General features: G+C 44.8%; 1 protein-coding gene and 2 pseudogenes across 3 annotated transcripts in view; 2 read left to right on the forward strand and 1 right to left on the reverse strand.

Annotated features, from left to right (window-relative positions):
- The window catches only part of REC114 (REC114 meiotic recombination protein), a 137714-nt gene that overhangs the window by 42013 nt on the left and 70769 nt on the right, over window positions 1–24932 (reverse strand). The window lies entirely within an intron of this gene.
- Window positions 7334–8279, forward strand: LOC308528213 (large ribosomal subunit protein uL30-like; annotated as a pseudogene). The gene is made up of 2 exons: window positions 7334–7439; window positions 7571–8279. The product of its transcript is annotated as a large ribosomal subunit protein uL30-like (transcript).
- LOC308528222 (protein O-mannosyl-transferase TMTC3-like) lies at window positions 14993–23474 on the forward strand (annotated as a pseudogene). Its single transcript has 4 exons — window positions 14993–15083; window positions 16330–16614; window positions 16709–17644; window positions 23412–23474. The product of its transcript is annotated as a protein O-mannosyl-transferase TMTC3-like (transcript).

A 24932-nucleotide genomic window follows, 5' to 3' on the forward strand; every position in this document is an offset into this window, starting at 1 on the left:
CACACCCCCATGGGGTGAGGGTCCCCGCTGGGGGGAATGGCCAGCCTGCAAGGAGCCATCAACCCCTCACCCAGGCTGGCCAGGCACCCCAGTGGGGACCCCCACCCTGAAGGGGGTGTGGCCAGCCTGCAAACAGCCATCAGCCCCTCACCCAGGCTGGCCACAACCTCATGGGGTGAGGGTCCCCACTGTGGGGCTTGGCCAGCCTAAGACAGCCATCAGCCCCTCACCAAGGCTGGCCAGGCACCCTAGCGGGACCCCCCCCCATCCTGAAGGGGGTGTGGCCAGCCTGCAAACAGCCATCAGCCCCTCACCCAGGCTGGCCATGCCTCCCAGTGGGAACCCTCAGCCCATGGGGGCATGGCCAGCCTGCAAACCACCACAGGCCCCTTGCCCATGCTGCCCCATGCCCCAAGGGAACTACCACCCTGATCCGGGACACTTTTCAGGGCAAACCAGCTGCCCCCCACCCGTGCACCAGGCCTCTATCTATACTAATAAAAGGGCAATATGCTAATTAGACTGGGAGAGCTACCAGGAGAACTTCCAGACATTCTTCTGGACAAAGCCATGGTGGCAGGGCCGAGGTAGAGGCGGTTAGAGGCCAAGAGGGGAGGGCAGTTGTGGGTGATCAGGCTGGTGGGGGGCGGGGCCATTGGGGGTAAGCAGACCAGCAGGGAGGCCACTTGGGGGCAAGCAGGCCATCAGTGGGTGTCAGTTGGAGGTGATCAGGACAGCGGGGGGTGGAGTGAGCAGGCCAGAGGGGGGGCAGTTGGGGGCGAGCAGGCCAGTGGGGAAGGAAGGTGGGGGTGAACAGTCCAGCAGGGGGTGGGGGCAGTTGGGGGTGATCAGGCTGGCCGGGGGGTGTTTGGGGGCAAGCAGGCCAGCGGCGGGGGTCAGTTGGGGGTGTTCAGGCCAGCAGGCAGAGTGGTTAGGGGCAATCAGGCAGGCAGGCAGGCAGGTAAGCGGTTAGGAGCCAGCAGTCCCGGATTGCGAGAGGGATGTCCGACAGCCGTTTTAGGCCCGATCCCTGTAAACCGGCAGTAGGACATCCTTTGAGGGCTCCCAGATTGGAGGGTGCAGGCTGGGCTGAGGAACACCCCCTCCCCTGTGCACGAATTTCATGCACTAGGCCACTAGTCATCAAATAAATGAATGTAAAAGTAAATGAAGGAAAAGAGGTATCCCTTTTTTACAGTACAATTCCGATTAATAAATGCAAAAAGAATAATAGAAATAGAAAATCACCATTTGGGAAATACCAGAGCAATAGTTGTTGCATGCGTGACTCATCAATGGATGCTAAAATTAGTGGACATGATTATAATAAAAAAAAACTTGCATATCTCAGAATATCTTCCAAAAGATACTTATCCTATATAATAAAGAGGTAATATGCAAATTGACCATCATACCCTTGCACAAGATGGCCACCCCCATGTAATCAAAAGATGGCTGCCACAAGATGGCCGGCAGGGGAGGGCAGTTGGGGGTGACCAGGCCTGCAGGGGAGAGCAGTTAGGGGTGACCGGACCGGCAGGGGAGGGCAGTTGGGGGCGACCAGGCCTGCAGAGGAGGGCAGTTAGGGGCAACCAGGCCAGCAGGGGAGGGCAGTTGAGGCAACCAGGCTGGCAGGGGAGGGCAGTTGGGGGCAACCGGGCCAGCAGGGGAGCACTTAGGCATCGATCAGGCTGGCAGGGGAGTGGTTAGGGGGTGATCAGGCTGGCAGGCAGGTGAGTGGTTGGGAGCCAGCAGTCCCAGATAGTGAGAGGGATGTCCACAGGGATCGGGCCTACACCGGCAGTCAGACATCACCCGAAGGATCCCAGATTAGAGAGGGTGCAGGCTGGGCTCAGGGACACCGCCCACTGCACAAATTTCGTGCACCGGGCCTCTAATTTATATATATAAAAGCCTAAGTGACCGTTTGACCGGTAGCTATGATATGCACTGACCACCAGGGGGCAGACACTCAACGCACAGGCATGGAAACATGGCACAGACTGCTGAAACTCAGAGGGCAGGGAGGATGGGGGAGAGTGGGAAGAGATTAACCAAAGATCTTATATGCATACTAGAGGGCTGGTGCAAGTGCAATGGTGGGGTTGCTCGACCTGGCCTGTGGGGATCAGGCCGAAACTAGCAGTCTGACATCCCCTGGGGGGTCCTGGATTATGAGAGGGCACAGGCCAGGCTGAGGGACCCCACTGGTGCATGAATCTGTGCACCAGGCCTCTAGTTAATCAATCAATCTATCTATCTATCTATCTGGCCCAGCGACCGGAATGGCGGAATGACCAAAATGACCGGAACAACCAGTGGCTATGATGTGCACTGAGGCAGCCAACCAGCCTGATCTGGGCCCCAGTCGGTCCCCAACACGATCGGAGGTGGGGCCCGTCGTCCAACTGCCCGCAGCCCCTCCTCCCTGCCGGCCCAGCCTGATGGGCCCCCATCAGGGCGGGCCAGCTGGACCCCACCCATGCATGAATTCATGAAACGGGCTTCTAGTTATAAAGATAAAAACAGTCACTTTAATGGAAAAAAACAGGTAGATACCACTTTAACCAGGGAATCAAGGTATTAGGACTAGTAATGAGACATATCAACATCATGCACCTTCTGATGATGATGAAATGAGAAAGACCAAACATCTCTGTCTTTCAAAGACATTCTACAAAATAACTGGCCAGTACTCTTAAAGTGTCAAAATCATAAAAGACAAAGACCGAGGAACTGTCCTAGATTAGAGGCACTAAGGAGACATAATGACAACTAAATGCAATGTGAGATCCTAAGTAAGATCCTAGGCCAGCAAAAGGGCCATGGGACAACTGGAGAAATAAGAATAAGGTATGTGACTAACTGGGTCTCTTCCCTACAAGCAACATGGCTTCTCCTTCTCAGCTCAGCAACAGGCTTCCCCTCAACCTCAACGGCCACAGGCCACTGCCTCCCCTGTCCATGGCCCTAGGCTGCTGTGCAGTTTATGTTGCTTTTTAGTTGTCAGGGAAAGCTTTGACTGCAGAAACGTCTGTCCCACTATCAAAGAGAAGAAAAAGACTGCAAGAGAACTTGTTCAAGCTTTCTAGCGCACAAACCTAGAATGTGCAGCTTTCTTGAGTGGTGACATCTGAAGGTTTAGTTACAAGAGATACACTAGTCTGTATTTTTGCAGTGCTATTGAGGATCAGGACAATGAACTAATTACCCTGGAAATAATTCATTGTTACGTGGAATTACTTGACAAGTATTTGGCAATGTGTGTGAACTTGGCATCATCTAAATTTTGAGAAGGCTTATTGTATTTTGATGAGTTTCATTTGGGAGGGGAAGTTCAGGAAACATTCAAGAAAAGTGTCCTTAAAGCAACTGAGCAGGCTGATCTACTGCAGGAGGAAGAGGACACCCCATGAAGTGTTCTTGAAGAGACTGGAGTGACATAATTCCTTCCCTCGTTGATGACTTGTGGCATTTCACACACTGTACATAGTCCTTGTCTTCATGTCCATGTTAGCTAATAGTTTAAGATGATTTTCTGTCAGTAATACTTATTTGCTAAGCTGCTTCATTCAGGTCTAAAAATAAAAATTTACTTTTAAAGGGAACTTTGGTTAATCAATTGATAACTTATGGGATTTAAATGTGAATTAGAGTGATTGAGAAAAAGAAAGGTAGCTGGATATTTTAAGGTTTATAGGTTTGTTTCTCTTAATCTGATTATATCCTTAAAATGACAATCAGGCAATATACGATTATTAATTACTGTCTTTGGCAAAAGAAACTTATGAAACCAAAGACCACTGTACTTCAGGATTTATGAGAATAAAGGGAATTGATATATCACATGTCAAATGAATGAAAATTTAACTCTGTTGAAACTCAACAAAAATCCCCACAAATTATAATAAAGGCCTGAGCCGCTGCCCCCCCCCCCCTTTTTTTACACTAAAAATTATTTTTGACATTCCAAACCTGGGATGAAGAGCAGAGATTGACTGTTTCATAATAGTCAGCATGTTATTTTAAGGCCAAGGAACACTTGACTCCTGAGATAAATTTTTTTGTAGTCATAATCATTTAGTCACTTAGTTGGATATTTTTTGATGCCCCCAAATAAGATGGAAATGTTGACTCACCAGGAATTCTTTATGACAGATTCTTATGAAAAATATGTTACACTCTTCACAAAGTATTGACTAAGTCATTTAAAGCAATAATATTCCTTCCGGGGTACTTGTTGCAGCCAAATTTATTTTGCTCACCCCTATTGCTTCCCTCTACTTAGAAGTGCTGCAAACTTTGGGGTAGCTTCCTGCCTTTCTATGACATTATCTAGTTATGAGAAATCTTATAAAAATAAAAAATACCACCTTTCATATAAAAGTGAGAGTTGAATGAGGTAAAATGGGATTAGGGGGCTCTATATTTTTAAAAACTTTTCAATGTCACTTTTATACATACTCCATAAGTAAACATGTCTTCATGGTTTACACTTTCATTTGTATTTACTACACTGGATTAAGCTTTGTTGTGATTGTGACCAATATTCAGCCGACATATGCATTATCTCATCACATTGCCAATTAGTTGTAATAAATGTTCAATGTACACACTGTAGTATGTTTTTATCTACCTGTTTCCAAAAGCTTGTCAAACTATGGAGAGCAGCTGAAGGAAAAATCCAGTAGGTACTTGGGTTATGTTGGAGATCTGTTCCTACGGTGAGACCTAATGCAATTTCTGCTGTAAGTCAGAACCCATCCACATAAGCACCTACATCACTCACATGGAGCACATACACAGCAGTAATGATGTGAAACAGTAAAAAAAAATTAAAATAAAGATAACAATTCCTGATCTTTACTTGTGGTAAATAAATAATTTTAAAAAGCACATATGTACATATGTCGAAATGGCGGAACTTTTTTTTTTTTTACATATATAAATAAACTAGAGGCCCAGTGCACAAAAATTTGTGCACTCCGGGGGGTTCCTCAGCCCGGCTTGTGCCCTCTCACAGTCTGGGACCTCTCGGGGGATGACCACCTGCTGGCTTAGGCCCGCTCCCTGGGGGATTGGGCCTAAGCTGGCAGTCAGACATCCCTCTGGCAGCCTGGCAGTCCTCAGAGGATGTCCACTTGCCAGCAGAAAGCAGCCCTAAGGTGCAGTCGGACATCCTTAGCACTGCTGAGGAGGCGGGAGAGGCTCCCATCACCACTGCTGTACTGGCAGCCATCAGCCTGGCTTGTGGCTGAGCAGAGCTCCCTCTGTGGGAGCGCACTGCCCACCAGGGGGCAGCTCCTGCATTGAGCATCTGTGTGGTCAGTGTGTGTCATATTGACCAGTCATTCCCAGTCGTTCTGCTGTTAGGGTCAATTTGCATATTACCCTTTTATTAGATAGGAGTGCCTGGCCAGCCTGGGTGAGGGGCTGATGGCTGTTTGCAGGTTGGCCACAGCCCCTTCAGGGTAGGGGTTCCCCCTGGGGTGCCTGGCCAGCCTGGGTGAGGGGCTTATGGCTGTTTGCAGGCTGGCCACAGCCTCTTCAGGGTGGGGGTCCCCGCTGGGGTCCCTGGCCAGCCTGGGTGAGGGGCTGATGGCTGTTTTCAGGCTGGCCAAGACCCCCAGTGGGACCCTCACCCCATGATGGTGTGGCCATCCTGGGTGAGGGGCTGATGGTTGTTTGCAAGCTGGCAAGGCCCCTCCCCACCCAAGCTCCCAGTGGAGGCTGGCTGGAAGCAGGTATCTGGGATTTATTTGTCTTCTATAATTGAAATTTTGTTGCCATGAGCGGAGGCCACAGCTGGCTCAGGGCAGGCGGGAAGCTTGGCTTCCTCCATCGCCCGGGCAACCAAGCCTCCTGCTTGCTCCAGCTACATGGCTGCCGGCCGCCATCTTGGTTGGGTTAATTTGCATATAGTCACTCTGATTGGCTGGTGGGTATGGCTTGGGGCGTAGCAAAGGTACGGTCAATTAGCATCTTTGTCTTTTATTAGTGTAGATGGAAGATGGCGACATAACCATAAAACGACCTACGTACGTTGAGTTCGACATAACCCAAGGACTGCCTGTATTTTTATTGATTTTCAGAGAAAGAGGAAGGGAGAAGAAGAGAGAGAGAGAGAGAGAGAGAGAGAGAGAGAGAGAGAGAGAGAGAAACATTGATGTGAGAGAAACATCGATTGGTGGCCTCCTGAATGCCCTCTACCAAGGATCAAGCCTGTAACCTGGGCATGTGCCCTGACCAAGAATAGAATGAACTAGCATCCTTTCAGTGCATGGGACGATACTCAACTAAGCCACACTGGTCAGGGCAGAAAATTTTTTAAATTTTTTTTCAGTAAAATGTTGAAAATTCACCTCCATTTGAATGTGGTGGTTGTTAAAAGCAGTTATAAGGAGTCTTCATATGCTTCAAGTTCATTAAAAAATAATATGGATTTCATGCTACTGAGAACTTATCTACACATTTATTTTCAATCAATAAATGCTGCTTTACAACCTGGAAAAAAAGAAAGTTTGCAGATCAGTTAGTACTGTGTCAGTGTTAACTTCCTGGTTTCAATCATTGTTCTATGCTAAATATTAACATTTGGGAAAGCTGGGTGAAGGGTATATGGGAATTCCCTGCACTATTATTGCAACTTTTTTGTAAGTCTGAAATTATTTCCAAATAAAAAGTGTTGGTGCTTATAATCTAAACCACATCATTTGGAACTGGATTTTCTTTGTTTCAAATGTATAAATTTTGCCTCCTCAATAATCTCCACTGAAGAATTAAACATTCACAAGTATTAAATGAGAGGTTTCAAAAGAAGAGTTTAAAAAAGAAAGAAAAAAAAAAGAGAGAAAAGAAGAGTTTAATAATCGTCCAAGTAAATTCTGCTAATTTCTCCTTTATTAATGATTAGTGGTATAAAAAATGACATTTTCCCAAATAATAATAAAAGATTTACAGGTTTAAAAGAATCCAAGTAACACTGATCCAGTTGAAACTAGTGTAGACAAACATAATGGGGGGGGAAAAAATCTTATACCAAAGGTGTTGTCAGAAAGACTCTAAATTCTATGACCTGTTAATGAGAGAAGGAATCCAGAAGCTTGGCTGATTACTAGCACTAAACCCATGTCATGTAATTTGATAAGAGGAAAAACAGGGCCGTAAATTCAACCAAGAATTATTTTGTTGCAGTCAAAAATAATAAAAGAAGCAAGGAAATTCTTTTTGAAGGTTTTCACTGTAAAAGCTTTAAGACGGTGGTATTTACAATGTTTTAAGTTATGGCCCTGATGATAAGACTTCTCACAGAAAAGGGGTGAGCTACACATGGATGCAGACTTTCAACACAAGCCATAAGAAGCAGCTAAAATTTAGCTCCAAAGATGTACTTTTTCTTGTAAACTACATATCTAGTAAACTAAATGGGGGCACTAAAAGTAAAGATACGTTCTATAAAATCTTACAAACATATTTGACAATGAGATGTTAGGAAATGATCAAGGGCCGGGGGCAAAGGGACTTGGGCTTTAAGTGTTAAAATTACTCTCTCTGAGCTCTTTGCTGGCAGGAACTAGGGAGAGTACAGAAGAGAAGAAATTGATTCCTTCTGTGCCAGAAACTCTTCAGAAGAAGCAAAGGAATTTCATGCAGCTGAAGATCAAGCGCCTGAAAAAGAAGTTTGCCTAAAAGATGCTTCAAAAGGAAAGGAGAAAGCTTATCTATAAAAAAGCTAAGCACCATGACAAGGCATACAGGTAGATGTACAGAACTGATATCTGAATGGCTAAGATAGCAAGAAAAGCTGGCAACTTCTATGTACCTGTGGAACCCTAATTGGCATTTGTCATCAGAGGAAGGTGCTGCAGCTTCTTTGCCTTTGCAGATCTTCAACGGCACCTTTGTTAAGCTCAACAAGGCTTTCATTAACATGCTGAGGATTGTGGGACCATATATTGCATGAGGATACCGAAACCTGACATCAGTAAATGATCTACAAACAGGCTATGTGAAAATAAACAAAAAAACTAATTGATTGGATAGATAACACATTGATTGCTCGATCTCTTGGTAAATATGGCATCATCTAAACGGAAGATCTGATCCGTGAGATATATACTGTTAGAAAATACTTTAAAGAAGTAAACAACTTCCGGTGGCCCTTCAAATTATCTTCTCCATGAGGTGGAATGAAGAAAAGACCACCCATTTTGTAGAAGGTCGAGATACTGATAATAGGGAAGATTAGGATTAACAGGTTTATCAAAAGAATGAACTAAGGTATCTACTATGGTTATTGTTGTAATCTGGTCAGTTAATAAACAGTGAGTGCTTTAAAATTGAGTAAGTAAATAAAATTACTCTCCTTTTGAGTAGCTAATATTATTTCAAAAGCATTATTCCAAAGGTATGACTCACTTTAGAGAAAATAAAAAAGATGAGAAGAAATGAAATGGTTAAAAATATTATTGGCTTTACAAGCTTAAGATTTTCATACTAAATACAAAATAGAAGCTTTTTAAAAAACTGTCAAGAATTAATCCTTATATAAAGAATAACAAGAGATACACACAAGGCCACAATGAAGTACAACACAGCAAAAGTATAATTATAGTTTTAAAAGCATAGCGGGCTACATTAGTCCTTAAATTCCCTATCAGAGCCATTACCATATCAGTAAAGCTAGATATACACTTTCACTTCACTTAGTATAATAAAGTAGTTCAGACTTAGGTCAAAGATCACCCAATTAGAGTGCCTCATTTGTCTGATCCACTATACACAGTAAGTGAATTACTTTCCTCTACATAAATGTTCTTAATTTGTATTTGGATATTCTAATCTACGGAGAGCAGATCACCCAATTTCTAAAACAAAACATCTGAGGTACCAACCAACCAAACATCATAGAAAATTGCAAAACTTTAACTGTTACCATATAGTGAAAAAAGGTACATTTTTGTGGAATGCTTAAAGTGTTTTAGTGGGGAAAAAAATCAGAAAAATAATCTAAAAGGTTTAAACATCCAGGTATGATGATGTCTTAAATAGAGGCATTTAACTCAAACCTTCATTCCATCACAATTAAAATGCCAAAAAAAAAAAAAAAATCTAAAATGGGAGAGAACTACTTCAACACTAGACACTAGGAATTGGATGTCATTCATATGATGAAACTGTTGAGGAATATCTGAAAGATATGGTAAGATAGATCTGGATAGAATAAAGATGTCAAGAGCCAACTAGTGACTTATCTTCCTGAGAAAGGAATGCTGTGACTCTGAGAGAAAGCAGAGGAGATACTGGCAAAAACACCATTAATAAGAACAGTAAGAGTAGGGCATGGGTGGCCATAGGAAAAAATGAGAAACACTCCAGCTGGAATCCGTTTACCACCACCAATCAAAATCATTGAAAACAACTGTGTCCAAGGAGCTGCACAGCAGCACACTAAACAATGTCTAGGAAATCTAAGACTTTCTCCCAGAAACAGTGGGCAGATATACAAGTAAGGTGGATAAATAACTACTAGAGGCCCAGTGCACGAAATTCATGCATGGGTAGGGTCCCTAGGCCTGGCCAGTGATCAGGGCCAATCGGGGCCTTCCAGCTGCTGGCCAGGGCCTTCCTTCTGGCTGCCAGCTGGGGTCTCCCTTCTTCGGCTGCTGCTAGGGCCTTCCTTCATTCCGTGCCACCCCCTGGTGGTCAGTGCACGTCATAGCGAGCAATCGAACTCCCGGTCTCCTGGTCAAACTCCTGAGGGGACATTTGCATATTAGGCTTTTATATATATAGAGATAGTATACAACTGGCCTGGTGGCTAGCAAAATACCCAGTCCTCATAGAATAAATTGGACAGAGAGAGACATCACTCCCTTGCTAGGACAGGCTCCCAATCTACTCCTTTCAGGCTTCTGGGTTGATGAACAGAAATGTGCATTTCTATTAACTGGGTCTCTTATGTAATAGTTGAAAGGAGAATCTATTAGTATCCAAGGACAGTGAGGTTATTGCAGATGCATTCATCTGCAGGTCTCCAGATGAGACTTCTCGAAGCATAAGGATAAATAAAAGGAGAAGAAGGGTTGGCGAGGTTGGATGAGGGGAGGAAGCAGGAAGAGAAGGAGAAAAAAATAAAAAAAAATACTGGAAACTAAGAAATCATTTTGCAACAAAAAAGAGGAAAATACAACACTTAAGATATAGAAAGGGACATAATTTTGAAAAGAGTCTGGAAACAGAACTAAATTTTAATTAACTTTGCACTGAATTAAATTTTATAAAAAATTTTTAAAACAGGTTATTTGAAACAAGATAAAAGATCAGATATTGGGTAACAGACTGAGGTTTGTTTAAGAGTAAGGTAGACATAAGTAGGAAACTAAAAGAAATAAGAAAATAATGTAACAGCAGAAGTAAAAACTAAATTAATTATAACCAAATAGAAAAATGAGCATAAGATTTCAACAGACATTTCACAAAACAGGATATCCAGATGACCAATAAACATAAGAAAAATCACAATTTCATTAGTAATTAGAAAAATATGAATTAAAACTATGATGATATATCACTACATGACTACCAAAATAACCAAAATAAAAGCAAAATACCAAGTGTTGTCAAGAATGTGACTCACTCTCATACATTAATATGGAAAGTGTAAAATGGGCATAATCACTTTGGAAACCTCTATGGTAGTATCTACCAAAGCTGATAGCCTATGACCTGTCTCTCAGAGTGTGTCTATAAATTAGAAGTAACAGCATCATCTGTTTGTTAGTCATGCAAAATCTCAGACCATACCAAAAACCTGACTCACACTCAGCATTTTACTGAGAGCCAGGTAATTTACATGCACATTAAAGTATGAGAAGTGCTATACTATAACTCATCTATTCTACTTCAACCTTGTCCATTTCATTCTAGTTATAAGCCCAACAAAAATACATGCAAGTGCTCACTGAAAAATATGTACTAGAATGTTTATAGCAGCACTATTTCTGTTTTTAAATTTTTAATATTATATTAGTTTCAGGTGCACAATATTATATATATATATATATATATATATATATATATATATGCACACATATATATATTTGAGGCCCGGTGCACAAATATTTGTGCACTAGCAGGGGAGGGGGTGTGTGTGGGGGGGTGTCCCTCAGCCCCACTTGTGCCCTCTTACAGTCTGGAATCCCTCGAAAGATAACCACCTGCTGGCTTAGGCCCGCTCCCCGGGTGGCAGATGGCAGGCCCGATCCCTCGGTGCCTGCCCCGCCTCCCTGGGTTGAACACACGGCAGGGCTGATCCGGGGGTTGGGGCGCTGCCCCGGGTCGGGTTGCACACAGGATGCCCAGATGGAGGCCGGGTGGGCCGGCCGATCGCTGCTGCATCGCCTGGCTGCCCTGGGTCGGGTTGCACACGGATGCCCGCCACCCCGGGTAGCAGATAGGCCAGATGGTGGCGGGGCAGGCGGAATGGTACTGTCCCGCCCTGCCTGCAGTATGCAAATTAACCACCATCTTTGGCGGTTAATTTGCATATCATGCTGGTTAGCCAATGGGAGGCGTAGCAAAGGTATGGTCAATTACCATGTTTGTCTATTATTAGATAGGATAAAAGCTTTAGCGAACAACCAGTCGCTATGACATGCACTGACCACCAGGGGGCAGACACTCAACGCAAGAGCTGCCTCCTGGTGGTCAGTGCGCTCCCACCTTGGTAGCGCCACTCAGCTGACTGATGGGCGCCAGACGCAGGGCTTACGGAGACCACACCAGAGCGGCAGCAGGCACAGAGGGGCTGGGATGAGCAGGAGCGGCAGGCAGCATTGGACTGCGGTTTTGGCCTGATCCCTGCAAGCCAGGCCAAGGAACCCCACCAATGCATGAATACATTCACTGGGCCTCTAGTATTTATATAAACTGATTGTCCCCAGTTAGTCTAGTACCCACCTGGCACAATATATAGTTAAATATTACAATACTAGAGGCCCTGTGCATGACTTTCGTGCACTGGGGAGGTCCCTCAGCCCGGCCTGCACCCTCTTGCAGTCCAGGACCCCTCAGGAGATGTCCAACTGCCAGCTTAGGCGCTCTCCCCTAAGCCACCAGTTGGACATCCCCCAAGGGATCCTAAGCGCTGCCATGGAGGCAGGAGAGGCTCCTGCTACCGCGATTGCGCTCATCAGCCTTGAGCCCAGCTTCTGAATGAGCAGCGCGCCCCCTGTGGGAGTGTACTGACCACCGGGGGCAGCTCCTGTGTTGAGCGTCTGCCCCTTGGTGGTCAGTGTGCATCATAAAAACAGGTCATTTCGCCATTTGGTTGATTTGCATAGGAAGGTTTTATTATATAGGATTATTGACTATAATCCCTATGCTATGCTTTACATCCCATGACTGAGTAACTGGAAATTTGTGCATTTTAATCCCCTCCCATTTTTCATCCTTCCTCCTACACCCTCATCGGATCTGGCAACCAATAAGTCTGTTTTCTGTACCTATGAGCTTGTTTCTGTTTTGTTTATTTATTTTGTTTTTTAGATTCCAAATATAAGTGAAATCATATGGTATGTGTTTTTCTCTGACTTATTTTACTTAGTATAATATCTTCTAAGTCAATCGATGTTGTCATAAATGACAAGATTTCATTTTTTATGGCTGAGTAATATTCCACTGTATATATGTACCACCTCTTCTTTATATATTCATCTATCAATGGACACAGGTTGCTTCCATATTTTTGCTATTGTAAACAATGATACAAAGAGCATGGGAGAGGGAGAGGGAGAAGGAGAGGGAGAGGGAGAGGGAGAGGGAGAGGGAGAGGGAGAAACATGGATATAAGAGAGAACATGAGAACATCGATTGGTTGCCTTCCATACATGCCCAACAGGGGATCAAACCTGCAACTTTCTATTGTATGGGATGATGCTCCAACCACATAAGCCACCAGTGAGGGCAGCAGACTGTCTTTTGATTTTGTTGATGGTTTCCTTTGTTGTACAATACTTTTTAATTGATGTAGTCCAATTTGTGTATTTTTTTTCTTTTGTATCCCTTGCCTGAAGAAACATATCCAAAATACTAATGCCAAAGAGTTACTGCCTGTGTTTTCTTCTAGGAGTTTTGTGCTTCAGGTCTTACATTTCAGCTTTTAATCCATTTTGAGTTTATTCTTGTATATGGTGTAAGAAAGTGATCAAGTTTCATTCTTTTTCATGTATCTGTCCAGTTTTCCCAACACCATTTATTAAAGATATTGTCTCTTCATTATATATTCTTGCTTCCTTTGTCATAGATCAACTGACCATATAGGTGTGGGATTATTCTCAGTTCTCATGGGGATGAAATGCACAGCATGATGATTATAGTTAACTAGGAGCCCAGAGCGCTATTCGAAATTTCACAACGCTGCCCACCCTCGAGTTGCCTAAGGGCATTTTCCCATTGATTTTTAGAGAGCATGGAAGAGAGAGGGAAAGACAAGGAGAAACATCAATGTGAGAGGGACACATGGATTGGTTGTCTCCTGCATGAGCCCTGACCTGGGTCCACAGAGCAGCAGCCCCTGCAGCCGCTGCCGGTCAGGCCCTGCCCCGCTCCCTGCACCCCGCAGCCTGCTGGTCCCGCCCTGCCTCACTCCCTGGACCAGGGGTCCTCAAACTTTTTAAACAGGGGGCCCGTTCACTGTCCCTCAGACCATTGGAGGACCAGACTATAGTTTTTTTAAAAAAATGAACAAATTCCTATGCACACTGAACGTATCTTATTTTGAAGTAAAAAAACAAAACGGGAACAAATACAATATTTATATTTGCATGTGGCCCGCGGGCCGTAGTTTGAGGACCCCTGCCCTGGACCCTGGACTTCGCAGCCTGCTGGTCTGGCCCTGTCTCGATCCCTGGACCCTGCAGCCTGCTGGTCCGGCCCTGCCTTGCAGCAGCTGAGGCAGCTATGGGTCCAGCCCTGCCTTCCTCCCGCACCCTTGAAGCAGCCCAGGCAGCTGCTGATCAGACCCTCCCCCAGCGCGCAGGCGCACAGAGGCCCCTGCTGCCCCGCACCTGACGCCGCGCATGGGAAACCTCCTCCTGTCCAGTCGACAGGTTATGGCATCCTGGTTAATTAGCATATTCTCTATTTTATATATATAGATAATACTATACTGCATATTTGAAAGTTGCTAACAGAGTAGATCTTAAAAGTTCTTATCACAAGAAAAATATTTGTAGTTATATAAGGTGATGGATGTTAACTAGAACTATTGTGGTAACTATGCCACAATATATACAAATATCAAATCATTATTTGTACAACTGAAATTAATATAATGTTATATATCAATTATACCTCAAAAGAGTTCTATCTCTTACCCTGGCCAATAAACATCTGAAAGATGTGTTTCATTAGTCATCCAGGAAACAAGATTTAAACCACATAATACAGCATTACACAATACTAGAATAGCTAAAATTATAAAAACGGACAATACGAAGTATTAGCGAGAATATAAAGCAACATGGACTGTGAAACACTGCTGGTGGAAAAGCAAAATCATACAACCACTTTGAAAAATAATGGAGTAGTTTCTTTTAAAGTTAAATATACACTTACCATGTGACCTGGCAATTCTATGCCTAGGTAGATAGTCAAGAGAAATTAAAACATATGTCCACAGAAAGACTTATATACAAATGCTAATAGCAGCTTTCTTCATAATTGTCCAAATTGGAAATAACCCAAATATCCATCACCAGTGAATGGATAAACATATGTGGAACATCCATAAATGAAATTCTAATCACCAAAGAGAACATGATACACAAAACAATGTGGACAAGTCTCAAAAACATTATGCTGTGTAAAAAAAGCCAAACACAAAAGAGTACATACCATACAATTCCATTTATTTCAATTATTAGCAGAGGCAAAACTAATCTGTAATGACAAAAAGCATAGCAGAAAGACAAAAAGTGGTTGTGTAGGAATGGAGGTGGTGGACATGAGGAAACTTTTGGGGGTAAAAGAAATGTTCTACATCATAATTGTGATGCTGGTTAATACATTATCAAAACTTGGTGAACTCAATACATTTTCCTATCTAATAATAGACAAACATGGTTATCTAATAATTGACCATACCTTCGCTATGCCTCCCATTGGCTAATCAGCACGATATGCAAATTAACCACCAACAAAGATGGCAGCTAATTTGCATGCTGCAGGCAGATCCCGCTACGCCGCCCTGCCTGGGGCTGGTGGCAGCACGATCCCCAGCCGCTGGCCACCCCAGTGCGGGATCCGGGCCTGCTGTGTGCAGGGCGGGGCGGGCAGGGCAGGAGGCACCCTGATCCGGTCCCCAGGCAGCGACACAGCCCGGCCCCAGAAGACCAGCCAGACACAGCAATCCGGCCCTGCGTCCGGAAGCGGGAGGCAGCTCTTCACCTGGAGGCTTAAGCCCAAGGTGGGAGGCGCCATTTTCTGTACGGAAAGGCAGGGGTGTGGCTAAGCACAAGGTGGCGCCATGTTTGCGTAGGGAGAGGGGGCGTGGCTCAGAGGGGGTGGCGCTACGTCTGGAGAGACCGGTGCTGAGGCTGGGTGTTCGCCTCAGGATGCGAGCGGTGGTAGAGGAGAGCAAGATAGAGGAGGTGCAGCTTCAGGCAAGTGAAGGAAAAGGGCAGGTAGCCCAGCCGCGATGCCGTTCTAAGTTTCCTGGCCCAGGTTTTCAAATGTAAATATTACTTCAGATGTTGTAGTTGTGAAAGGGCAAGGGCTACGCCCTCCATCTTGCCCCAGGGCGAGGGCTACGCCTTCCATCTTACCCCAGATTCTCCATTTTTGGGCAGCAGCCTTGGCCATGTGCTCAGCAAGGAGCTTCTTCCCGGAAGCCCAAGCCTCTGCTAGCCACACCTAGGATTTCTTTAAACTAACCAATGACAATCAAGGGAAGTGCACACCATAGATACGACCACATCCTGTGTAACAAGACACCGACTTGCGCCTGGCCAATCGGCAGGGCCCACAGACCTCTCTCCTCCCCTAACTCCAACCCCCCTATAAAACCCCTCTCCCCACAGAGCTCACTCTCTCTCTGCCCCAGCCACTGCGTCGGCGAGTGTGGGGGGAGCTCAAGCTAGCTTGAATAAAGACTCTCTGCTTTTGCATCGGACTCGGTGCTCCCTGGTGGTCTATTGGAGATCCTGAAATCTGGGCTTACCAGTTGCACGTAGTTTATTCCCTTCCCCTCATCTTGGCTGTTAAAGTCATGCCCACCCCCTGGGCAGCCAGGCACAGACGAGGTTTGGTTCTGGGGTCACCCCTTAGATTTTAAGCGGCTGCTACACTTGGTCGATAGGCACAAAATATCAAACAAAAGTGTATTTAAAAAGTTATCCTGGGTTTGTCTGTCTTTGGTGGTATTCACTCATGCCTTAAAAACAATCCACAGAAATTGGGATTGGGAGTCTGAATATACGTTGTTTATGTCAGCCTTGAAGGTAAATAAAAATAATGCCAAATTATGGAATAATGTGGGTCATGCTCTGGAAAATGAAAAGAACTTTGAGAGAGCTTTGAAATACTTTCTACAGGCTACCCATGTTCAGCCACGGGAATGACTAAGATATATATGCTTGACTCCTATGTGTCCCGGGAGTTGCAGGCAGAGACCTATCCCACAGTTGCAAAATCATCGGTGTCACAGATGATATTGGTGCCCACATGAATGTAGGAAGAACTTATAAAAATTTAAATAGAACCAAAGAAGCTGAAGACTCTTATATGACGGCCAAGTCACTGATGCCTCAAATTATTCCTGGTAAAAAATATGCAGCCAGAATTGCCCCTAACCACCTAAACGTTTGTATTAATCTGGCCAACCTGATCTGAGTAGATGAGTCCCGGCTAGAAAAACCTGATCAGCTGTATCGACAAGCGATAAGCATGAGGCCCGACTTCAAACAGGCTTACATTAGCAGAGGAGAATTGCTTTTAAAAATGAATAAACCTTTCAAAGCAAAAGAAGCATATCTTAAAGCACTAGAGTTGGACAGAAATAATGCAGATCTTTGGTACAACTTGGCGATTGTTCAAATTGAACTTAAAGAACCAAATGAAGCTCTTAAAAACTTTAATCATGCTTTAGAACTAAATCCAAAACATAAGCTAGCATTATTCAATTCTGGTATATTAATGCAAGAATCAGGTGAGGTTAAGCTCAGAACTGAAGCTAGAAAACGACTTTTAAGTTATATAAATGAAGAGCCACAAGATGCTAATGGTTATTTCAATCTGGGAATGCTTGCCATGGATGACAAAAAGGACTCTGAAGCAGAGATGTGGATGAAGAAAGCCATAAAATTACAACCTGACTTCAGAAGTGCTTTGTTTAAACTGGCTCTGCTGTATTCTCAGACTGCAAAGGAATTTACTGGCTTTGCCAGTTTTAGAAGAGTTACTCAAATACTATCCTGATCATATCAAGGGTCTCATTTTAAAGGGAGGCATTGGGGCAGACGGTTTCCTCAAGGGCTCAGCCCGCTTTTGGGCCGTAGGCACAGGGAACGTCCAGGGCAGCCCCCGGAGCAGGCATCTGAGCTCCGACGAGGCCATTTTGCAGCCTCCCCTTCCTCCGTCCCAGGTGGTGGGGGCCGTGACTGCCTCGAGGCTGCTCCCTGGAAGCCATTATCCCCTCAGCCTGTGTAAAACAGCACACGCAAAGAGAATCTTTTTTTGTGCCTCATGTTAAAAAGTTGAAGAAAAAAAAAAAGGTGCGTGACTCCTCACTGTGTTCATTTGTAAAAAAAAAAAAAGAAAATGTTCTTAAGACCCCGGGTGGCAAGGCAGCTCGGCCCCTGCAGAAGCCGCCTGATATGGTAGTAACTCTATCAGTAAGCACTCTGAAAGTCAGTGGCATAAATGCACCAATTAAAAGACAGATTATGAGGGTGAATCAAAAACAAAACCCACTTTAAATATAAAGACACATATAGATTAAAAGTAAATGAATTAAGCTGCAGCCTGTTTTGCTCAGTGGATAGAGCATAAGCCCATGGACTGAAGGGTCCCAGGTTCGAGTCTAGTCAAGGGCATGTACCTCAGTTGCTGGCTTGATCCCTAGTCCCTATCAGAGCATGTGCAGGAGGAATGAATGTGTCTCTCCCTTTCCCTTCACTCTCTCTAAAATTCAATGGAAAAATATCCTTGAGTGAAGATTAAAACAAAGTAAATGGATTAAGTAACACTAAAGAGATTATAAGAAAAATATATTCCAAACTTTGGTAGTTGTATAATGGTTATGTGTAAATCATTAACACCTAAGAAATTGGGTGAAGGGTACATATAATATGCTGTAGTATTTTATAGTTTTTTTACATGTATGAGATTATTTCAAATTAAAATATTAAATAATTAAAAATTAATAAAATATTGAAAATTAATTGAAATTTAATTAAATTAATTGAAATTGAAATTTAATTAAAAATTAATTGAAATGTATCTGCATTACATGAAAAATCTCCTAATTGCTTCTAGCATAATTTATTAAATTGTGCTAAAATTTACAAGGGTTCAATTAAAAAATATCTTAATTCTAAATGTTATAATAGAAAATATATAATAGTGCAGTTATAAGCACTTATCTGAAAATAAAAATTTAAAGAAGTGAATTTAAAGAAGGGATTAGCCAAAGAAAATATATGCACAACCCATGGACACAGACAACAGTATGGTGATGGCCAGAGAGAAGTGGGGGGCAAGAGCTGGGTAGAGGGGGCAAAAGGGGGGAAATAGGGACATCCTATCCTATCTAATAAAAGAGAAACATGGTAATTAGCCATAACTTCGTTACCCTTCCCATTGGCTAATCAGCGAGATATGCAAATTAACTGCCAACCAAGATGGCAGCCGGCAGCCAGGCAGCTGAGGTGAACATGCAGGCTTGCTTGCTCCAGTGACGGAGGAAGCCAGGTTCCCCGCCTGCCGCTGCCGGCCTCTCAGCTGCTCTCTAAGAAACATTGTTACAAATATAGAAGCTAAACAAACTCCAGAAACCTGCTTTCAGTCAGCCGGGATCTCAGAGCTGGAGTCACAACAAAGTTTCAAATACAGAAAGTAAACAAAGCCCAGAAACCTGCTTTCAGTCAGCCGGGCTTCAGCCAGCATGATTGCAACAGTGTTACAATTATAGAACCCAAACAAACCCAGATCCCTGCTTTCAGCAGCCGAGGTCTCAGAGCTGGAGCCAAGCCTCAGAGCTAAAGACGGCTCTCAGCTCCAGTGACAGCCATAGAAGGTAAATAAAATCCCAGAATAAAAAAGAAAAAAGAAATAAAAGAGAGGTTGGGAGCTTCAGTCATCTGCCAGCCTGAAAATGGCCCTCAGCCCCTTACCCAGACTGGCCAGGCACCCCAGTGGGGACCCCCACCCTGAAGTGGGTGTGACTAGCTGCAAACAGCCATCATCCCCTCATCCAGGCTGGCCAGGCACCCATGTGGGACCCCCACCCTGATCCAGGACACCCCTCAGGGCAAACCAGCCGGCCCCCACCCATGCACTAGGCCTCTATCCTATATAGTAAAAGGGTAATATGCCTCCCAGAACCGGGATGAGCGGAGCCGCGAGGCCTCCCAGCACCGGGATCAGCGGAGCCACGAGGGCTCCCGGCCTGTGATCAGCGGAGCCACAAGGCCTCCCGAACCCGGGATCAGCAGAGCCGCAAGGCCTCCTGGCACCGGGATCAGCAGAGCAGCGAGGCCTCCCAGCACCGGGATCAGCGGAGCCACGAGGCCTCCCAGCACCAGGATCAGCGGAGCAGCGAGGCCTCACTGCCCCTGTGTCAAGTGGAGCCATGAGGCCTCGCAGCACCGGGATCAGCTGAGCAGCGAGGCCTCACTGCCCTGGTGTCAAGCAGAGCCGCGAGGCCTCCCAGCACTGGGATCAGCGGAGCCGTGAGGCCTCCTGGACCCTGGAGCAGCATGACAGGGGGCAGCACCCAAACCCCCTGATCGGCCCTGCTCTGTGTGCGACAGGGTAGAGCCGCAATCGGCCCTGCCTTGAGCGTGACAGGGGGTGGCATCGCAACTTCCTGATCCGCCCTGCTCTGTGCATGGCAGGGGGTCTCCCCAACCCCTGATCGGCCCTGCTCTGTGGGTGACAGGGGGGAGCTCCCCAACCCCCTGATCGGCCCTGCTCTGTGTGTGACAGTGTACGGAGCCCCAACCCCCCTGATGGGCCCTGCTCTGTGCATAACAGGGGGCAGAACCCCAACCCCCTGATCGGCCGGCTCTGTATGTGACAGAGGTAGCGCCACAACCCCCTGATCTGCCCTGCTCTGTGCATGACAGGGGATGGCACCGCAACCTCCCCATCAACCCTGCCTTGAGTGTGACAGGAGGCGGCACCCCAAGCCCCCAATCGGCCCTATCCTGAGCGTGCCTGAGGGTGGCATCGCAACCTCCTGATCCGCCCTGCTCTGTGCATGACAGGGGGCGGTGTCCCAACTCCCCAATCGGCCCTACCCTGAGCGTGACTGAGGGGGGCATCGCAATCTCCTGATCCGCCCTGCTCTGTGCATGACAGGGGGTGGCGCCCCAACTCCCCAATCAGCCCTGCTCTGAGCCCGACCAGGGGTTGTGGGGCAGGCACCTAGGGATTGGGCCTGCCCTCTGCCACCCGGCAGCGGGCCTAAGCCAGCAGGTCGTTATCTCCCGAGGGGTCCCAGGCTGTGAGAGGGCACAAGTGGGGCTGAGGGATACCCCCCCCCCAGTGCACAAATTTTTGTGCACTGGGCCTCTAGTATAATAGTAATAAAAGGCTAATATGCACATTGACTGAACGGCAGAATGACCAGTTGCTATGATGTGCACTGGCCACCAGGGGGCAGACGCTCAATGCAGGAGCTGCCCCCTGGTGGTCAGTGCACTTCCATATGGGGGGTGCCACTCAGCCAGCAGCTGGTTCATGGCTGGCCAGCGCAGTGGTGGTGGCAGGAGCCTCTCCCACCTCCGTGGCAGCACTAAGAATGTCCAACTAACGGTTTAGACCTGATCCCTTGGGGGCCTAAGCCTTTAGTTGGACATCCCCCGAGGGCTCCCTGACTGCCAGAAGGATGTCTGACTGCAAGCTTAAGCCTGATCCCCAGGGAGTGGGCCTAAGTCGACAGGTGGACATCCCCAAGGGGTCCTGGACAGTAGGTATTAGAATAAAAACAAATACATAGAATAATGCAACAGAATAGAGACCCCAGAAATGTGTGACCCCACACATTTATGGTCAATTAATTTACAAGAAAAGGGCAAAGATTATACAATGGAGAAAGGACAGTCTCTTCAATAAGTGGTATTGGGAGAACTGAAGAGTCAAATGCAAAAGAATAAAAACTGGACTACTAATTTATTACACCATGCACAAAAATGAACTAAAAATAGATTAAAGACTTGAACATAAGATCTGAAACCATGAAATTTCTGTAAGAAAACAGGCAGTAAGCTCCTTGACATCAGTCGTGGCAATGACTTTTGAATTTGACAGCAAAAGCAAACCAAGAAAACAAAAAATAAACAACTGGAGCTAAGTCAAACTAAAAAGCTTCTGCACAACATAGGAAAACATCAACAAAATGAAAAGGCAACATACCAAACGGGAGAAAGTATTTCAAATACTTGCAACCCACGGCAGCGACCCATCATGCCCGAGTCATCCAAGCAGCTCTGAGAGGTAGCAGGACTGCTGGCAGCAGAGGAGCCCAGACCTGGCAGACCAGAGCCCTTGGGGGAGAGAGATGCAGTTTTGATTGCTTTTCTTTTTAAATCTCTAAACCCAGAGCACAGGAGTTTTCATTTGCAACTACACACCCAAGGCATTGGCACAGGGAGGGAGGCGTGTACTTGAGGTGCCTGAGGACAGGTTGGGTGGGAAGCAGGGCAGGAAGACTTGGAAAATCAGTAGCCAGCAATCCTGCATTGGGCCTTTCATGGGCTTCCAAACTGAACCAGCCATTTTCCCTGGGAAGAGCTACCTCCTCCCAACACTCAGAGGGCAGGTAAAGGAAAAAACAACAACAAACCCATCACAGGTGATACAGCCTGCCACACCCTGCATTTTGAGCTTTACTGAGGAAACAAAGGCAGAGGCCACGCTTAAGGTTCTGAACAGTCTCTAGGAGCCCTCAGTAAGTGAATTGGGGGAGAGGCCATCAGCCCCACTATTCTAGGAACCAAACTGATAAATACTCCAGGGTCCCCACTGACCCCATTAGTCTCCATACAAGGATCTCTGTCTAGCCAAGGGCAGAGTAATATTTTGGGTCACTCTCTGAGGAGTAGCTCTGGGACAGGAAAAAACACCCATCATATTCCCTGAAAGTGAAACAGCACCAGCCGTACCTAAAGCCCTGTCAGAAAAAAGACTCTTTAGTGATTAAGATTGACAGCTGGCTGACAGGAAAAGAAGGCAGATTGGCCACTCCTGCTTGCACCCAAGGCCTGTGGAGACAGACACAAGCAGTGGACCGGTGGATCACCTGGAGCTTCAAGCAGGGTGCTAAAAGCCAAAAGACAGTGCCTGACCATGGTTAGCACCTAAGTACCTAACAGGAAGCCCAGAATTGGCAGACAGAACAGAAGAGTGGAGTCCTAAACTAGCTCCCATGAGGCATTAAAACTCGGCTGAAGCTAACAACACTTCACTTTTTTATTTTATTTTTTTTTGCATATTTTTCTTGCTTTTTCTCGTTTTTCCCCGCCTGTTTTTCTTCTCTTTTCTCCTATTCAGTTTTCCTCTTTCCTCTCTTTTTTCCCTTTTTAAAATTGAGCTTCCTTATCTACCTACTTTATTGATTTGTTATTATTCTAGTCTATGTTGTTTTGTTCATATATCTAATTTCTTCTTCCCGGCCCCTACTCAATTTCCATTTTTATTTTCCCTTATTATCGCTATTCAATTTTTAAAATATTTTTTCTCTCTTTCTCTTTGCTGATTCTCCTAATTTAACTTGTTTCACTTCCTAAATTTTGACCTATCTGCTCTCCTCTATTCTCCGTTTCACAATTTTTTTTCTTTCTTACTTTCTCATTTCCTTTTCCCAACCTTTATTCTAAACCATGGTCCTTCCCCTACTCCCCTAATTCTTTAACCTTATTTTCTTTATTTAAGCTCTGCATCTACAGATTTCCCCCTCCCTCCTTTTTTGGGCGTTTTTGTTTGTTTTTTGGTGTATTTGTTTGTTTTGTTGTTTTCTCCCCATGTTTTTTCTTTCCTTTTTTAAAAAATAATTTTTGTTCTCTTTTCTCTTTCCTAATTCTCTTCCCTGCTGGTCACTTTTGTTGGGGCTACTGGGATCTTGTGTACATTTGTGTTCTATTCCTGCTGTGTCATGTCTTGTTTTCTTGTACTTTGTGCTGTTACAGTTAGCATCTCCACAACAGCTGCACAATGTGGCAGGGAGTGAGCCATATAATCAGACAATCTGAGAGGAGACTCCATCCACGAACAGGACTATAACATTCAAGACCCAACTACAACAGGAGAGCCCAAAGATCTCAAGTAGAGGGCCTCCCTAGAACACCCAGCTCAGGAGACCTGAGAGACTGCACCACTCGATCCCAAAAAACATCTACTATATAAGACAAATCCAAAAAATCTGGGTGACATAGCAGTTTGATCTAATACATAGAAACAAATACAAAGGAACAGCAAAAATTGGGAGAAAAAGAAACAACCCCCAAATGAAAGAAAAGGAGGAATCACCCCAAAAAGGAACTAAATGAAATGGAGGCAAATAATTTGTCATAGAAAGAATTCAGAGTAATGGTTATAAGGATGCTCAAACATCTGGATGACAAATACACACAACTCCATGAGAATTATAAGGAGCTTAATGAGAAATTCACCAACATGAGTAAGAATCAAGAGGAAATGAAGAATGACATAGCTGCAATAAAGAACATCCTGGACAAATTCAACAGTAGACTAGAATAAGCTGAGGACTGAATCAGCGAATTAGAAGACAAGATAGAAAAAAGACCCAAGCACAGCAGCAACTAGAAAAAAAATTTAAAGCAGGAGGAGATTCTAAGGGAGCTTTGGGACAGCATGAAAGGAAACAACATCTGCATAATAGGGGTGCCAGGAGGAGAGAAAGGTGAGCAAGGAACAGAAAACCTATTGAAAAGAAATAATGGCAGAAAACTTCCCTGACTTTGGGAAGCAAAAAGTCATACAAGTCCAAGAAGCACATAAAGTCCCAATCAAGATGAATCCAAAATGATTTACACTAAATCACATCATAATTAAATTGGAAAATATAAAATACAAAGAAAGAATCTTAAAGGCTGCAAGAGAGGGACAGATAGTTACCTACAAGGGACTTCCCATTAGACTATTAACTGATTTCTCAACAGAAACACAACAGGCTAGAAGGGAATGACATGAAGTATACAAAGTGATAAAAAAGCAAGGGACTGAGACAAGAATACTCTATCCAGCAAGGCTGTCATTTAAAATTGAAGGTAAAATCAGGTAAATTAGCAAATCAGTAATGCAAGACATGCTAGAAGGATTGTTGTAAAAAGAATAAATAGAAAGGGAGGAAGGAAAACAGGCATAAAGAATAAAAATGGCAACCAACAAGTACCCATCAAAAATAACCTTAAACATAAATGGATTAAAACTCCAATCAAAAGGCACAGGGTAGGTGAATGGATAAGAAAACATGACCCATACATATGCTGTCTACAAGAGACCTCAAACAAAGGACTCTCACAAACTGAAAGTGAAGGTAGGAAAAAACATTTTCACACAAATGGAATTGAAAAAATAAAAAGCTGGGGTAGCAATATTCATATCTGACAAAATAGACCTCAAAGTGAAGACCATAAAAAGAGAGAATGAAGGCCACTTCTTAATGCTAAAGGGATCAATACAACAAG

The sequence above is a fragment of the Myotis nattereri genome, assembly GCF_964212035.1.
Source record: "Myotis nattereri genome assembly, chromosome: 1".
Lineage (NCBI taxonomy): Eukaryota > Metazoa > Chordata > Mammalia > Chiroptera > Vespertilionidae > Myotis > Myotis nattereri.